The sequence below is a fragment of the Bos grunniens genome, chromosome 4 (genome assembly GCF_055505025.1).
Source record: "Bos grunniens cultivar Pamir isolate PY7600 chromosome 4, Bosgru_T2T1.0, whole genome shotgun sequence".
NCBI classification, from domain to species: Eukaryota; Metazoa; Chordata; class Mammalia; order Artiodactyla; family Bovidae; genus Bos; species Bos grunniens.
Genome location: NC_141168.1, coordinates 99,561,747 through 99,576,693, shown reverse-complemented (window position 1 = coordinate 99,576,693; position 14,947 = coordinate 99,561,747). Strand labels below are relative to the sequence as shown.

The 14,947-nt window shown below is 40.3% G+C and overlaps 1 long non-coding RNA gene across 1 annotated transcript in view; it reads left to right on the top strand.

Annotated features, from left to right (window-relative positions):
• The window catches only part of LOC147374583 (uncharacterized), a 36,341-nt gene extending 27,798 nt beyond the window's left edge, over positions 1-8,543 (top strand). Inside the window, exon 3 of the long non-coding RNA XR_015162928.1 lies at positions 8,098-8,543. This is a non-coding gene — a long non-coding RNA (uncharacterized LOC147374583). The remainder of the gene's footprint in view (positions 1-8,097) is intronic.
• The last annotated feature ends 6,404 nt before the right edge of the window (positions 8,544-14,947 follow it).

Here is a 14,947-nt window from a genome sequence, read left to right as displayed (position 1 = left end):
CTCAACTTTCTTTATAGTCCAGCTCTCACATTCATACATGACTACTGGAAAAAACAGCTTTCACTAGTAGGACCTTTGTTGGGAAAGTAATATCTCTGCTTTTTAATATGCTGTCTAGGTTGGTCATAACTTTTCTTCCAAGGAGCAAGCATCTTTTAATTTCATAACTACAGTCACAATCTGCAGTGATTTTGGAGCCCCCCAAAATAAAGTCTCTCACTGTTTCCATTGTTTCCCCATCTATTTGCCATGAAGTGATGGGACAAGGTGTCATGATCTTAATTTTCTGAATGTTGAGTTTTAAGCCTACTTTTTCACTCTCTTTCATTTTCATCAAGAGGCTCTTTAGTTCCTCTTCACTTTCTGCCATAAGGGTGGCATCATCTGCATATCTGAGGTTATTGATATTTATCCCAGCAATCTTGATTCCAGCTTGTGCTTCATTCAGCCCAGCATTTCTCATGATGTGCTCTGTATATAAGTTAAATAAGCAGGGTGATAATATATAGCCTTGACGTATTTCCCAATTTGGAACCAGTCTGTTGTTCCATGTCCAGTTCTAACTGTTGCTTCCTGACCTGCGTACAGATTTCTCAAGAGGCAGGTCAGGTGGTCTGGTATGCCCATCTCTTTCAGAATTTTCCACAGTTTGTTGTGATCCACATAGTCAAAGGCTTTGGCATAGTCAATAAAACAGAAGTAGATGTTTTTCTGGAACTCTCTTGCTTTTGCAGTGATCCAAAAGATGTTGGCAATTTGACCTCTGATTCATCTGCCTTTTCTAAATCCAGCCTAAACATCTGGAAGTTTCTGGTTCATGTACTGTTGAAGCCTGGCTTGGAGAATTTTGAGCATTATTTTGATAGCATGTGAGATGAGTGCAATTGTGCAATAGTTTAAACATTCTTTGGCATTGCCTTTTTTTGGGATTGGAATGAAAATTGATGTCTTCCAGTCCTGTGGCCACTGCTGAGTTACCCAAATTTGCTGGCATATTGAGTGCGGCACTTTCAGAGCACCATCTTTTAGGATTTGAAACAGCTCAACTGGAATTCCATCATGTCCACTAGCTTTGATCATAGTGATGCTTCCTAAGGCCCATTGGACTTTGCATTCCAGGATGTCTGGCTCTAGGTGAGTGATCACACCATCATGGTTATCTGGGTCATGAAGATCTTTTTCGGATAGTTCTTCTGTGTTTTCTTGCCACCTCTTCTTAATATCTTCTGCTTCTGTTAGGTCCATGCCATTTCTGTCCTTTATTAAGCCCATCATTGCATGAAGACTTCCCTTGGTATCTCTAATTTTCTTGAAGAAATCTCTAGGCTTTCCCATTCTATTGTTTTCCTCTATTTGCATTGATCACTGAGGAAGGCTTTTTTATCTCTTCTTGCTATTCTTTGGAACTCTGCATTCAAATGGCTATATCTTTCCTTTTCTCCTTTGCTTTTCACTTATCTTCTTTTCATAGCTCTTTGTAAGGCCTCCTCAGACAACCATTTTGCCTTTTTGCATTTCTTTTCCTTGGGGATGGTCTTGATCACTGCCTCCTGTACAATGTCACGAACCTCTTTCCATAGATTTTCAGGCATTCTGTCTATCAGATCTAATCCCTTGAATCTATTTGTCATTTCTACTGTATAGTTGTAAGGGATTTGATTTAGGTCATACCTGAATGGTCTAGTGGTTTTCCCTACTTTCTTCAATTTAAGTCTGAATTTGCTAATAAGGAGTTCATGATCTGAGCCACAGTCAGCTCCCTGTGTTGTTTTTGCTAACTCTATAGAACTTTTCCATCTTTGGCTGCAAAGAATATAATCAGTCTGATTTCAGTATTGACCATCTGGTGATGTCCATGTGTAGAGTCTTCTCTTGTGTTGTTGGAAGAGGGTGTTTGCTATGACCAGTGCGTTCTCTTGGCAAAACTCTCTTAGTCTTTGCCCTGCTTCATTCTGTACTCCAAGGCCAAATTTACCTGTTACTCCAGATATTTCTTGACTTCTTACCTTTGCATTCCAGTCCCCTATAATGAAAAGGACATCTTTTTGGGGTTTTAGTTCTAAAAGGTCTTGTAGGTCTTCATAGATCCATTCAACTTCCTATTCTTCAGCATTACTTGTCAGGGCATAGACTTGGATTACTGTGATATTGAATGGTTTGCCTTGGAAATGAACAGAGATCTTTCTATCATTTTTGAGGTTGCATCCAAGTACTGCATTTCGGACTCTTTTGTTGGCTATGATGCTACTCCATTTGTTCTAAGGGATTCTTGCCCACAGTCATCTGAGTTAAATTCACCCATTCCAGTCCATTTTATTTCACTGATTCCTAAAATGTTGACGTTCATTCTTTCCATCTCCTGTTTGACCATTTCCAATTTGCCTTGATTCATCTACCTAACATTCCAGGTTCCTTTGCAGTATTGCTCTTTACAGCATTGGACTTTACTTCCATCACCAGTCATATCCACAACTGGGTGTTGTTTTTGCTTTGGCTCCATCTCTTCATTCTTTCAGAGTTATTTCTCCACTGATCGCCAGTAGCATATTGGGTACCTACAAACCTGGGGCATTCGTCTTTCAGTGTCCTATCTTTTTGCCTTTTCATACTGTTCATTGGGTTCTCAAGGCTAGAATACTGAAGTGGTTTGCTATTTCCTTCCCCAGTGGACCACATTTTGTTAGAACTCCCCACCATGACCCGTCCATCTTGGGTGGCCTTACACAGCATGGCTCATAGTTTCAATGAGTTAGACAAGGCTGTGGTCCATGTGATCAGATTGGTTAGTTTTCTGTGATTGTGGTTTTCAGTCTGTCTGCCCTCTGATTGAGAAGGATAAGAGGCTTATAGAAGCTTCCTGATGGGAGAGACTGACTGAGGGGGAAACTGGGTCTTGTTCTGATCAGGGGCCCATGTTCAGTAAATCTTTAATCCAATTTTCTGTTGATGGGCAAGGCTGTGTTCCCTCCCTGTTATTTGACCTGAGGCCAAACTATGGTGGAGGTAATGAAGATAATGGGGACCTCCTTCAAAAGTTTCCATGCACACACTGCTGCACTCAGTACCCCCATCTCTGAAGCAGGCTACTGCTGACCCACAACTCTGCCAGAGACTCCTGGACACTCAGAGGCAGGTCTGGGTCAGTTTTTTGTGGGGTCACTGCTCCTTTCTCCTGTGTCCTGGTGTGCACAAGGTTTTGTTTGTGCCCTCCAAGAGTCTGTTTCCCAGCCCTTTTCCAGATGCAGGCTAGTGCCTCAAAATAACTATCTTGTGGGGTCTGTATGCTAAGTGCTTTTGGAGAGTCAGAGAGAAAGAAGCAAAGAGGAGCTAAAGTCAAAAGGCAGAATAGAGAGGGAGAGGCAGTGGGGCATTAAAGTGAAAGGGTCTTCAGTCTTGTAAAACATCTCCAAGGGAATGACCAGCCTTTGGAAGGGCTGTGTTAATCTTGTCTGTTTACAGGTGGGCAGGGTCAGATTATCTCTCTATGAGCTAAACAAAGGCACTTTAGTTTACAGTTAGGCAGAGGGGCAAGGTCCTTTAAGGAAAGCTATTAAGTATGATTATAATAACAAAAACAATGAAAAGCAAGTCAAAGAAACAGTTTCCAACATGGAGTCAGAATTGGCTTTTCCTTACAACACTCTTTCTTCATGCTTCCTGTCTCATCTGCTATCTGTAAAGAGAATGTATTGTTCAAGGTGAAGCAGTCATCTTGTTACTGGGAGGTGACCATAAGGAGGAAAGCTGTAGGTGGTAACGTTGTTTAGTCACTCAGTCATGTCTGACTCCTTGTGACCCCATGGACTGTAGTGTGCCAGGCTTGCCTGTCCTTCCCTATCTCCCAGAGTTTGCTCAAACTCATGTCCAATGAGTCAGTAGTTGACATCCAACTATCTCATCCTCTGTTGTCCCCTTTTCCTCCTGCCTCCAATCTTTCCTAGCATCAGGGTCTTTTCCAATAAATTGGCTCTTCACATCAGGTGGTCAAAGGATTGGAGCTTCAGCTTTACCATCAGTCTTTCCAAGGGTTGATTTCCTTTATGATTGACTGGTTTGATTTCCTTGTAGTCCAAGGGATTCTCAAGAGTCTTCTCCAACACCACAGTTCAAAAGCTTCATTTCTTTGGAGCTCAACCTTCTTTAGGGTCCAACTCTCATATCTGAACATGACTACTAGAAAAACCATTACTTTGACTCTATAGATCTTTGTTGGCAAAGTGTTGTCTCTGCTTTTGAATATGCTGTCTAGGTTCATCATAGCTTTTCTTCCAAGGAGCAAGTGTCTTTTGATTTCATGGCTGCAGTCACCACCTACAGTGATTTTGGAGCCCAAGAAAATAAAGTCTGTCACTGTTTCCACTGTTTCCCCATCTATTTGTCATTAAATGATGGGACTGAATGCCATGATCTTCGCTTTTTGTATGTTGAGTTTGAAGGCAGCTTTTTCGCTCTCCTCTTTCACTTTCATCAGAGGTTCTTTAGTTCCTCTTCACTTTCTGCCATTAGGGTTGTGTCATCTGCATCTCTGAGGTTCTTGATATTTCTCCTGGCAATCTTGATTCCAGCTTGTGCTTCATCCAGCCCAACATTGTGCATGATGTACTCTGCATATAAGTTAAATAAGCAGGGTGACAATATACAGCCCGTAGGTGGTAGCCTAAACTGATATAATAAGGAGCCTGGGAGGTGGATGATATCAAGGAGCAGCAGTTGTAACCCTGAACCACATCCCTCTGGATTTTCTAATACAGTCAGTCACTTACATACAAACGAGTTCCATTTCAAGAGCCCTTTCATAAGTCTGTCAACTTAAAAAGTATTCACAACCTAAAAGTTGAGAGTTATGTTGTATATGATAGAAATTTTAGGACTTCAAGCCCAGGAGACAGCATCTCAAGTAACCCTGAGAGAAGTGCTTTGAGAAGGTGAGGGGAGGAGCCAGTTATATAGAAGTTGTGCAACAAAGGGCAGGTAGTCTTAACAGTAAAAAATTATTGTAAGAAAACCAGATAACCCAAGTTAAGGAATTTAGTGCTTTTCTATGTATGGGAAGATGCAAGAATCTGGGCTCAATGCAATCATTCCCTTCATATGCATCTCAGGTATCCTGGAGCCATTATCCCGTATTTTCACATCCTGAGCTTCACTTCTTCGGGGCTTACCTTAGGAAATTGCTGCAGTCTGATGGCTGCTAGAGAGCAGGTATTCTTTTCCTTTCTGAGTCGTCTTAGGGCTCACCAGCTCAAGTAGGAGGGCTGCAATCTCTGATGACTGTGATATCCTTGTTTACTGCTATGGCAGGTAATATATGTTAGTCACTCAGTCGTGTCCAGCTCTTTGCGACACCATGGGCTATAGCCTGCCAGGCTCCTCTGTCCATAGGATTTCCAGGCAAGAATACTGAAGTGGATAGCCATTCCCTTCTCCAGGGGATCTTCCCTACCCAAGGATTGAGCCCAGGCTTCCTGCATTGCATGCAGATTCTTTACTGTCTGAGCCACCAGACAAGCCCCCTATATGGCAGGAAATATTCCATTTCTCAAGTCCAGTTTATCCGTAAGTCCAACAAAGTTAGCCTTCATACCCAATTTACTCAGTGGGCTATATAGTTCTGTACTGTAATAGATTTATGATACTTTCCACACAAATAATACATAAACAAATACAAATAATAAAAATACTTTTTCATCTTGGAATACAGTACCTTGAAAAGTACAGTACAACAGCTGGTACTTCTTATCAATACCAGCTACAGCACCTCTGCCTTTACACTTCCTTTCAGGCATCATGGACTTGAGATAAAAATACTGTACTATGTACCCCATACAGTGCGGGGAGCTGCCCGTGAGAACGGGGTCCTTTGTCTGAAGGACACAGCTCTGGGAGCTGCCTTAGTCCTTGAGGGTTTGCTTGCAAACATAGCTCTCTGTCCCGCCACCCCAGAGATTAGGTGCTTATTTACTGCAGGCACCTGGAGTTCTGTGCAAACTTCTCACGCACAGAGAAATGTTATCTGGTGTAAGAAATAATAACAGGGAGCCATTCCCATGCTCTCAAGATTTCTTGTGACTGTTTGTAAGATGTATAGGCTAACCAAGAAAAAATGTCAACTGTTTTGTCTCTCTCACGCTTTTCTGTATAAATATGAGATGTTGAATAAAGTTGGTGTCAGACTGCGTCCCTTCGTGGTGATGTGTCTGAACCTCTCGACCCCATCTTTGTAGTCTCTTGCTTTAGTTTCTTTCTTAGCCCCGCTGTGCACGTTCTCGGGACCTGATCGACTTTGCCGGCTGGCTCCAGCAATACAGTACTGTAAAGTTCACAAAAACAGATCCACTTGTAGAGGATTCATGCGATGAAAATATACGCCAGACACGTGAACTAACTTTCCCAATGGGACATGCAAATGCACGTTTACATCTTTGAAAGTTTGCAACTTAAAGTTTCCAGTGTAGAAGACTTACTGAAATAATGTCACTCCTCCTACCCAGTTCAGTTATTTGGGTCACTGTTTACATGTGGCCAGGTGTAAGGGCCGACAGAAACAGTGCTACAGTGGCTGGAGCATTGTGAGTAACTATTAAGGCTGAAAAAGCAAGCAAGGAGCAAGGTCAACGAAAGATCTTAAGACATATTAGAGAGTTTAGACTTTATCCTTGGAGCCTGTGGGGTAGCAGTAAAAGGTGTTAGACAAAGAAGCCAGCAGGCATATTTGGACACTAGAAAGCCCCCCTTGGCTGCAATGTAGACAGTGCACTGGAGGGGGTGGGGCTGGAGGCAGGGGAAATACTGAAGCTGGGTGGCCATCCAGATGCAGACATGAGACAGTCATGGCATAAACTGGAGTAAAACTTTAGGGATGGAGAGATGAACAGTCCTGAGTGATACTGACGTGGCAAATCAGCAGAAAGAGCTTCACGAATGGCTGGATATGAGGACTGAGAAAAACTTGATGAGTGAAGGGTAATGGCAGTTTTCTGGCTTAGTCAGCTGGGATGATGCTTCCTTAAGGATTCCTTAAGGAATGCTTCCATAAGGAAGAGAGCCAGCTGTGAAAACAGGCAGGCTTAGAGGGAGGAATTGGGAGCTCAGTTTTGAGCATTCTGAGTGGGTGATTCCTGTGGGATTTCCAGGAGGCTACGTGAGATAAAGTGTCAGAAACGTGGGCCTAGAGCTTAGAAGCTTAGAAGATGAGGGAGAAGATGTAGGTTTTAGAGTCGTTATTATTTAGATGATATTTGGAATCATGAGAGGAAATGCAGAAGCCCACTGAGGTGTGAAGAGAAAAAAAATGTGAGGTCAAAGACTAAGGCTGGGGAATAATGACATTAAGAGGTAAGTGGGTTAAAGCCTTCCAAGGAGCCTGAGAAGAGACCAGAGAAGAAGGGGAGGACGAAGAGACTGTAGTTTCAGAGAAATGAAGAGAAAAGTGGTGTCAGCAGTCTCAAAGCTGCTGAGTGATCAAGGAAGATAAAACCCAAGAACGATTAGATTCAGTTCTCACAGTCTTTGCTGACTTCTAGGAGCAGTACAGGGAATCTCAGGGGCTGAAGAGGGCCTGCAGAGTGAGATAATAGAGGTAGTCCAGTGGGGAAAAATGGGGCTGTAAGGGCAATGATAAACTTGGTAGCAATAGGAAGACAGACCTCTGGATGAAGAAAGATGTTTTTGACAATGTGAGAGCCTTGAGCATGTCTCCATGCCGAGGAGGAATAGCCAGTATAGATGTAGAGTTTGCAAACCTATGACACAGTGAAATAAATGATGGTGGGGACCCATGAAAAAGTGGGAGAAGATGGGGTCCAGAGCATGGGCGGGATTAGTCTCAGACAAGAGGGTCTCAGGCTGTATCATCACTAGAGGGAAAGAGAATGATAGCCGGAGAATGAGGTGTTTATCTGCCCTGGGCAGGATGAGATGGACATTTAAGGCAAATAGATAAAGCTTAAAATAGTCACCATGGAGAGAGGGGTGTTTTTGAGAAAAGAAAAACTTAAACAGGAGAGGAATGATGTTGAGAAACTGTTTGTTTTTTATAACCATGAATTTATGAAAGTGCCAAATTTTTTAACTTGAGTAATTATGTTTTATTTCCAGAAGCATTCCAGGCATATGAGGAAGACAGTCATATCAACTCTTCTGCCATAGTTTCAACTTCCCTTATTTCTCTCTTTTTATAATTGTGTATCAAAAATTTATTATCAAATTTCATGTATTGGCACTGAAATTTTACCATGCTGAACATAATCTATAAGAAAAGAAGCATACGAAAGAATTATGTGTAAGAGAATAGTAGTGTTGGGAAGGAACACTGTTTCTGTTCTCCAACCCTCTCCACCTATGACAGAAGTTATATTTTCAGAGCAGAGAAAAGCATGGTCTACCAGGAATCTGAAAAGCAATGTTTTCACATCCTGTTGAATATTTTAGGCTGATAGGCCATCCAGCACTTTTGGCCAGCGTTTACCCCCTGTGGTGGAGAAGAAGCCAGTTCTTACTCCATTTTGGAAACTGTTTCTTTGACTTGCTTTTGTTATTATAATCATAGTTAATGGCTTGCCTCAAAGGACCCTGCCCCTCTGCCTGACTGCAAACTAAAGTGCCTTTGTTTAGCTTATAGAGAGATTATCTGACCCTGCCCACCTGTGAACAGAAAAGATTAACACAGCCCTTCCAAAGACTGGCCATTTCCTTGGAGACGTTTTACAAGACTGAAGACCCTTTCACTTCAATGCCCCACTGCCTCTCCCTCTGTATTCTGCCTTTTGACTTTAGTTCCTCATTGATTGTTTCTGATGGAAAGTTACATGGCTCAAAATAACCTGGAGTTAAAACTCCTAGTCAGGTCCTCCCCACCATTCTACGCAAAACAAAGAACTCTCTCACCTGAAGGAAAAACAAACAAACAAAAAACAAACAAAAAAAAAAAATTAAGGTTAATTTGCCCGGTTCCTGCTGGTCCAGTCCCTGGCCGATCTCCAGAATTCTTTGCCCCAGCCGTTTAAGAGATAACTACTCCGTACAATCCTCGAGAAGAACAGGCCGCCTAAAAACAGTAGCTTTCCACATATATGCCTATATATACTTACTCTTTTCTTGGGTTAGTGCAGCAGCTCACTAATCTGACTACTGCCCCTTCTGGCCTCATTAAAGGTGATCTGTTCCTGTAAAGTGCCGGTCTCGTTCTTTTTCGGAACCTCGCCTTCTCTAACTCCCTTACCCTACACTTTCTCTCTGACTCTACAAAAGAACCTAGCATCCAGACCCCACAAGAGGGTATTTTGAGGTGCTAGCCTGCCATCTTCTCGGTCATCCTCTTCCCTGAATGAAGTCCCTTTCTTTTCTCAACCCCTTGTCTCTCGGATTTATTGGTTTATTGTGCAGTGAGCAGAGCGAGCTTGAGCTTGGTAGCACCATCACCACCTTTTAAGACCACCACCTTTTGAGAGCCCATCTCCTGCAAGGAAGTGGGCAGCCAGGACTCCCATCTTTCCTTGCCATTAGTGGAGGGCAGACCATTCCAGACTTGAACTGGGAGCTGATGGCACCGGTACTGTCAAATCCACTTGTGCGAGAGCCATGGTGTGTGTGTGTGTGTGTGTGTGTGTGTGTGTGTATGTTCAGTCACTCAGTCATGTCTGACTCTTTGCGACCCCATGGACTGTAGCCCACCAGGCTCCTCTATGCATGCAATTTTCCAGGCAAGAATACTGGAGTGGGTTGCCATTTCCTACTCCGGGGGATCTTCCCCACCCAGGGATTGAACTTGTGTTTCTTGTGTCTTCTGCATTGGCATGCAATTTTTTTTACCACTAGTGCCACCTGGGAAGCCAGAGAGCCATGGTGGGTGCACTCAGTTTACAGAGCTGCCTGTGGCCGAGGTTCTAGTGGTGCTGTTCAGGACTCACCCTCAGCAGTGTGGGCGGTGTGGTCTGTGGTGGCCTCATTCAGCAACTGCTGCAGTGGTTGGTATCTTTGCTGGTGCCATTTATCAATGGTGGGAGTAGAATTATGGTTCTTAACTGTGCAGCCTCCAAGCTAGGCTCTCTCGCCCTCCTGCAGATTCAAAGAGCTGCCTGACATCTTTATCCATCATCTTTCTGCTTAGCTACTTAGAAGTGATTTCATCTGTTGGTAGCTAACAACACTGACTGCTATACACAAACAAAGGTGTTTGAGTTGAGGGTTTCTTGAAAAAAAAAAAAAATCTTCCCACGTGGTCAACTCTAATTCTGGCTTCAGTGAAGGCTGAATTTCCAAAAAATTTGTGGGTGATGCAGAATGTTCCATGATCTCAGAAGTGTCCCCAAAGTTACTTTAGTGGTTAATTTTGGATATCTCAAAAATCTAAAAATGAGCCCACCGTTTGTCCATTTCATGTGTGAAATGATTTGTTGTCAGAGCTCCTTGGGATGGAAAAAGGGAAGTCTGGTATCCTGATTCTTATAATTTTCCTTATAATATAAGGAAATATATAGTATCTAATATATTCCTTATATAATATAAGGAAATATAATTATCCTTATAATTTTAAGTCACTTAAAATTATAGGCAAAGAAGAGGCAGAGGAGAAAACAAAGCAAATAAAATTTTAGTGTTGTAGATATTTGATTAAATATTTTATAATGTGTTTAGGGCTAAACTCATGAAGGAAAATAATACATGGGGTATCTATTATAATGATGATTAAAGAACATATTGTATCTCTTTTGCATGTTCTTTATAAATACATATCATCATGAATTTTTAATTCCCCAGAGCCTACTACAATACTGGCAAGAAGGCAATCTCTAAATACCATTCATATGTACTGATATACTGTCTTTTTGCATAAATTCATGTTTAATTTCCACAACATAAATATCAGGCTGCAAAAAGAACCCATATACATAACCCTGTCTGTGTTTATGCCAAAATTCTCCCAGTCACATGAGTGTTGAGCTTGATCAGCAGTCCAGATGTTCAGCCTGGATTAGGATGTATACAAATGCAGTTGCTAAACTAAGTCTCCATCCACTGGCATGGTGGATTGCCAAATACCTTTGCTTGATCTTTGCTTAGTCCTCTTCTTTGATGTTGTAGCAGGGAGATTTTTATATTAATACTGTACTTGGAATGGATTATCTGTGAGATGAAAACACGCAGTGGACACAATCCTGAACTGAACCCCTCAGAGGCATCCTGTAGTTTTGTGAAGTCTTGGATATGTGACTTCAGACAGTCAGCTGATACATGCCAACTGTGTGCTTGTTAGTGAATTACTCTTCAGATGATCAGATATATTTTGATATGCTTACATGTTTTTAATATTTTTATTTATATATTGATGTATTTTGATATAAAAACTCAAGGAGATCTATTAAAGCCTGGTGATGTTTTCCCTTTGTAGTCAGAGAACTATAATGAATTCAGTCAAAATGTTCTACTGAACATGAATAATGGCCTGCATAATCATTCATATTTTCAGTTCCTGAAGAACTGGAGTACTGTAAGTTGTTTTTTTTTTTTTAATACTCCTATGAATATGCTAGATTTAAATATCTTTGTATCTGGACAAGTGTGCAAGTCTTTTTTGAAGAAACATGATTTATTTGCACCAATTAGTTTTTAAGAGATTGCTATTGCTCCCTTCTTTTTTCACAGTTGTACAACCATCATTGTAATTAGTTTTAGGATATTTTCTCACCCTAAAAAGAAATTCCATGCATGTTAGTCGTCAATTGTCATTTTTTCCCAGCATTCCCCGTTCCTAGCCCTAGGCAACCACTTGTTGCCTAGAGATACTATAGAGATGCTGTTTGCTTTGTTTCTATAGATTTGCCTGAACTGGACATTTCATTTATATGGAATCATGCAGCATTTGGTCCTTGTGACTCACTGCTTTCACTTGGCATCACGTTTTCAAGGTTCATCCATGTTATAGTATACAGCAGTATTCATTCATTCTTACTGCCAAATATTCCTTTATATGGATGCATCACATTTTTGTTTATCCATTCTTCTGTTGAAGGACACATCTGGGTTGTTTTCACTTTTTAACTATTAAGAATAATGCTGCTATGAACATTAATATATGAGTTTTGTATAAACATATGTTTCCATTTCTCTTGGGTTGATACCTAGGAATCAAATTGCTGGCTTATATGATAACTCGATGTTTTACCTTTTGAGGAGCTGCCAGTTTTCCAAAAGCAGCTGCACCATTTGTATTCCCATCAGCACTTGTATATACTTTTTAATGTCAAAATATTTTTATATTTGTGTGTGTGTAGTAGTCACTCAGTTGTGTCCAGTTCTTTGCAACCGCATGGACTGTAGCCCACCAGGCTCTCCTGTCCATGGAATCCTCCAGGCTAGAATACTGGAGTAGGTAGCCTTTCCCTTCTCCAGGGGATCTTCCCAACCCAGGGATTCGAATCCAAATCTCCTGCATTGCACGTGGATTCTTGGAACTTATTAAAACTTTTAACTTTTGTATTCAACAATATATTATTCCATAATATTTGAGTAAAACTTAAACAAATGGAATTTTTTAATTGTTTGGAAATTATAGTTTCAGATTCAAAATATTAAAAGGAAATTAATTTTTAGAAGCCTGATTTTAATATCCATTTCTTGGAAGAAGAGAAATATAGATTTTTTCCTTTATTAATATAGTTTATAAGTTTACAAGGTGTATATGAAATTCAGAAGATCCAATTACAGTCCATTTTTCATCCCTGCTTTAGAGTCTAATCCAATCCACCTCTAACCTTCAACTAAATAAATGGAAAGTTCAAGTAGAAAATATTAACTGTGTCCATTATTGATAATTTCCTTTTTAAACAGAATATACAAAATTCTTAATATTTTTCAGATATGTTTACAATTTTACACATGGATAAACAGCATTGAGAAATAATTTTAATTTTACTCTTAGATAAATTGGTCTTCTGATACTGATGGTTTAGCGTCTATAATGTGGCTGGGTTTTAACACACACACACACACATGCACACTGAGATCTATAGTTTTCCCAAGGTATTTTAGTGGATCACTTATACTTTCTTTGTACCTATTATTTTAGAATGAAACAAATTTTCTTCCAATATGAGACTTAAATGGTAAGATGGAGTTCTATTTTGTGGTCTATAGTATGCAGTATTGTATATATAGTAAGATTTCCAGTTGAATACTACTTACCTTTGTCATAACTCCACACATAACTTTCTTTCTAATATTTCAGATTTCCCCTGAAACAACATTGCCTTATTATACTTGGCACTTAGCACATCTTGAAGCCAAGTTTCATTTCAGAATTATAGGCGTATTTGAGAACCTGGCTTGTACAACATTTCTATCTATTGTTGTAAGATATGAATTAAAACATAAGTGATTTCTCAGTCTGAATATCAGCCTGATTTAATTGTCAGGTTCCTAAAAAAGCAATTGACTCTAAAATTAATAAGCCATCCATGAGTACCTTCAATTTGTATCATGGAGAATCACTATTCGAAAGAAAATGTAAGTAAGTAAGTAAGTGAAAGTCGCTCAGTCGTGTCTGACTCTTTGCGACCCCATGGACTACACAGTCCATGGAATTCTCTAGGCCAGAATACTGGAGTATGTAGCCTTACCCTTCTCCAGGGGATCTTCCCAACCCAGGGATCGAACCCAGGTCTCCCGCATTGCAGGCAGATCATTTACCAACTGAGCCACCAGGGAAGTACAGAATAAAAAGATTTGTAATTTAATAGTAACGTAATTTTTTATGTGGGCAACACATTTCACCCCTATCATTTTATTGGAGGATGATCTAATTTCCTTTAAAGGGTAGAGTTATCTTTAAATAGAAGATAGGGCAGTTCCCCAACACCAGTTTTTTCTGTGTCAGTGCTAAACTTTAAACTTTATTTCTTTCCCTGATTTTAAAACTACATCTGGATATGTGTTAAGACCATAAAAATCCCTTTGGATTGAGAACATCATAAATTTGCTGCCAACTCTCAATAGATTTCAGCCTGCTGGTTATTAATCCTTAAATATTACATCTTCATGATAAAAGAAGCAAGCATATGAGGGATTATTGTGTTAAAAATAGGAAATGTACATTTAAACAAGGACATATTGACCTTCGGTAATTTTCTGCTGTATGGACTGCATCCCACCAGGCTTCTCTGTCCATGGGATTCTCCAGGCAAGAATACTGGAATGGGTTGCCATTTCCTTCTCCAGGGGATTTTCCCAACCCAGAGTCAAATCTAGGTCTCCTGTATTGCAAGTAGAGCCACCAGGGAAGCCCCAGTTTGGTATAGCAGAAGCTTTCTGGAAAAAACCTTTCTCCTCGGCTTCTATTCCACATCCCTAAGTTGGTCAGCACGTGGTCATGGTGGAACTCTTACCTGGAATCAGCCAAGCTGCAACTCCAAAACGTTAGCTTAGTGACCCTCAGCAAATAAATCTCTCACTGTCACAGAGCCTCAGTTTCTTCATTTATAAAATTAGGATCAATTGCTTTCTTTTTGAGGCAGTTTGGAAGGTCATTGCTAAATATGGAAAATTCCTTTTAAAATAGCTTTGTAAACTGTAACTGCTCTTTCATTTATTTAATAAATAGTGATTTTTATAAAAATGCGAAAATCTTATCAAACATCAAATTTAGGACTCAGTTTGCTCGTTAAAATACTTGCAAATAGCCACCAGTGTTATTTTTCTTTTCAACAGTTCAGAAATTTTGCTGTGTCTTTGCTCAGTTTACCAGTTTCACATCAGAAAATTTCAGTAGCTTAGAGTAATTTTTAAATCCTTATCACTTTGACTAAAATGCTGTGTAGTTACTAGGTTCTGTAATCATCAGGGAGCTAAAAAATTAAAGTTAATCAAATTAATAAAGGACTGTTTTACATAACAATTATTGATCTTATACATCAGTTCAGTTCAGTTCAGTTGGTCAGTCATGTCCGACTCT